Source organism: Electrophorus electricus, chromosome 22 (assembly GCF_013358815.1).
Source record: "Electrophorus electricus isolate fEleEle1 chromosome 22, fEleEle1.pri, whole genome shotgun sequence".
Taxonomy (NCBI): Eukaryota; Metazoa; Chordata; class Actinopteri; order Gymnotiformes; family Gymnotidae; genus Electrophorus; species Electrophorus electricus.
In genome coordinates, this window is record NC_049556.1 from 255,001 (window position 1) to 258,884 (window position 3,884).

Genomic DNA, 3,884 nt, shown 5'->3' on the forward strand with positions numbered 1-3,884 from the left:
TTTTTGAACTTCGTCTTTGGCTTCGCCCCTCCTGCTTCGGTAGCTGTGTATACAACCATATATATAGATTGTGTAAAGAGTGTAAATATTGTTTGTTTGGTACATTGGTGTTGGACACTGGTGGTAAGGAGTGACTGCAATTTTTGTTGGGTGTGGGTTTTGTCTGTTTGTGTCAGGAAGTTAGAAAGGTTTGTTGTATGTTTCTTGTGTTATTATGATTAGTTAGTGTATAGTTTTATTTCCTTAGTGTGGGTTTTGGTTATTATTTTGGCCAGGGTCACTCCTGAAGGAATTGCACCAGTAAGATTATTTTTAAATCATAACCTCTGTACAATACACTAAAAAAACCTTCCATTTGTGCTTCTGTTTGTTTTGTTGCTGTTCATTTTTTTCCAAAACTTCTGATACGTTAGACATTTGCACTTCTTTTTCCTTGTTACAGCCTCACAGCCTGACGGGGTCATAACAAGGTAATAAAATGATATTGTAAGCAGAAAAATAGGGACGGTCCAGAATAAACTGGTTTCATGCTGGAAAGACCTCTGTAGGCTTCAGTGTAAATCCTCAGGAGGCCTCTGACAGGCCTCTAGGGGCCTCAGTCGAGGGGGAGCCTTGCTTCAAGGACGGGACAGCCTGGCCAAGCACCGGAAGAAACAATATGGACATCACTGGAAGAACCAATATGGGCATCCGGTGATATAGAATATGATCGCCTTTAAAAAGTAGTAGTTCAGGATGAACGTAATGGTAGCAAGAACGGGTTGGTGTAAGTATTGAATATCAATTTGCATACATTGAATAATGTTTGGTGTGGAGAACAATAGTGGAACCTGGACAAGTATTATGAAAAAATAAAAATGGTGATGTAAGGGTCCTTGAAGAAAAGGAATAAAGGTGAGCCCACCTGAGACTGTTAGACATTCTCCAGATAATGCCTCGTTTATAACATTGAGCTCAGAATAAAGACGGGACCAGCGCTTCTTTTCAATTAATTCCAGAGTCTGCATCTTTATTTCTATTTAGTGTGTATTGAGTAAACAGTCTTGAACTTAGGAAGCTCTAGGAACGACTATATGTTGATGAATGTTTGGTTTGGATGTAATGAAGGTGAATGCAACGCTGGTATGTAAAAGAAGGTGGGGTGAATACATAATTACTTAGCTCCTCTGCTGCTGTCTGAGAGGAGCTCAACATGGGAAACAGTGATTGATGTTTCACAAACACACACACACACACAAACACACACACACACACACTGCTGTTGTTTGTCCTCACCAGTGATCCATAGTGGACACACAATAAAATCATGCACACACAATAACAACCTTGCTATGAATGTCTATTGGCCGAATTCACAGTCCAAACTCACCTGACACAGTTAATGTAACAGCATTACTGATCTCTGAGCTCTGAGAGTCTCTTCCCCTGTACCCTCTGCAGGTGTATGTACCACTGTCATACTGTGTAACAGAGCTGATCATGTATGGATTGTATGTGGTGTGTGGGTAGATACTGTAGTTATTCTTATACCAGCTGTATGTCCACCAAGTGACTCCTTCTCCCTGTATGTCACATCTGAGAGTCACAGTCTCTCCTCTGAACACGTGATTATCAGGACTTACACTCACAACAGCTTTATGACGACCTGCAGAAACATTAAACATTTGAATTCTTCATTCAGTTACTTTGAAAACAAATAAATTACACAGATCTAAATCTAAATCTACCACACCAGTCAGTGCTGTCTGGTCCTGCACATGTTTTAATACTATATAAATTCATTAATTATAAAATACATACACTAAAATGGTAAATGTGTAAATTAATACATTTAAAATAGCATATTTTCATAAATGTCTCATTACATTCCATCATTCCATGTTTCATATAATAGCTGAATAGAGTTAATAATGGCAGTTTGGGTTTTAAATAATATATAAACAGAATATAAATCACCTTGAGCAAGTCCAGCTTGAACAAATGAAATGAGCCCTATAAACATAAAAGAGGGAACATATGAATATGAACAATTAATTAATTTATTAAAGAAAACACCTGACAGCAAAACATTTCAGACACAATTAAAATAAAAGTATCATTGTTAATTTAACCATAAACACCTTAACATGCTGGTTACCACTATGTATAATTGTTCATTTAATAAAAACACCTTAACATGCTAGATAACGGTTTGAATAAATGTACATCTAAGCTCTGCTTCAAACGGAGTGGGGAAAATGACTGCTGTTTTCACAAGCACCCTAATTAAACAAAAGTGAAAGACATGACTCTGTCACGATAAACCATCATTAGAGTGCTTTAGAGCGCTGAAAGTTGTGAACACAAGGGGGCGTCAGTGATTTATGTTTCTGGGGACAGTGGTGTGTGCTGTGGTATGAGCAGATTCACTACTGCTGTTTCACAGTTCCACAGTGTCTGTTACTTATGGACATCCTATCCAGCATTCTCTAAGTGTTTAGAGGGTTTATGAAGAATGAACACACACTGTGTAACGTGGAGCGATAGAGAGCTGGACGCAGACGCTGAGAAGAGCGAGATTTATTAAGGGCAAATCCAGAATCTGGGTCATTAAGACAGTCCAGGGTCAAAGCACAGATACGAACAGATCCAGGAAATATATTAAACAGAAAGAAAAACACAAAAATCGGAAAGTAAATCAACAGGCAAACTCAGAGAAAACAGGGTACAGATACACAGACAACAAGGCAGAACCCAGAACACTGACTGAATAAACGTGAAACAAGACAAGAGCTCAGACAACGGCTTAGTACAAACACAATGAGGAGATAACGGCTAGAACAACGACCAGCAAGACACTGAGGAAAACACTGGGTTTAAAAACACGACCTAACAAGGTAGAAACGAGGAACAGGGGAAACTAATGAAGGCCAGAGAACTAAACGAGGGGCTCAACTAACGAAACCAAAACAAGGAATCACATGGAAATGAAAACCAGGATGGAAACAGAAACTGAAAGCAGGTGAATGCAGCGATGGGATCGTGACACTGATTCACTAATCTGCTGAATTTGTGAACCTGTTTCTGAGATTAGTGTATGGGATTAATTTTTAATTAGTCATGCAGTATTAATGGGAGAAAATAAAAGTTTGTGAGCTGTTCCAGGACTGTAGACCTGTTGTGTACACGCCGTCTTTCTGCTACTATGACAGATTCATGTGGTAGTGGGGACTTTGTTAGGGGGTAGGTTTTAGTCTTCCTGGTTGAGTGAGTGTGACGAGTGTGTCTTTGCTAGGGAGGTAGGTGTTGGTCTTCCTGGATGAGAGAGTGTGAGAGGCTCCTTTCTTGGGGAGGTTTTGTCTGTGAATTGAGCTTGTGCTCAGCAGGGAGACTGAGGTTGGTGCTAAAGCTGAATGACTGGGTCAATGTTCAACTGTGTGTGTTGTGGTTCATGCTACAGGGTTTCCTTTCATATCTATAAAATGAAGAGTCTCTCTTGTGTCAGGCTGAATACAGCCAGTCTGTGTTGGTCGAGATCATTCTTCACCTCTCTTAATACAAGTGTTTTCATTTATATTACAAAATGAAAAGGGCTAATAATATTTGTCTTGGTCATTTCCTGTTGATCGTCACCTTCCTTTATTGTTTACTCACATTACATTTGTTGAAGTTACAGTATTTTTACACATTTAGTCTGTTAAAATCTTAATATACACAGTAGGTTACATTGTTCCATCACACTGTTGTAGTTATTAATTTACACAAACACACAAAACAGTCCAAGCAGTGGATGTTATCTGCTGATTTTCTACAGGGTTTGTTTGTAGTCTGTACTGAACTGTTTCAACACCACACAGCATGTAGGTTTTCCCACTTATATCTGTGGTCATTCTTTGGGTTTGCTG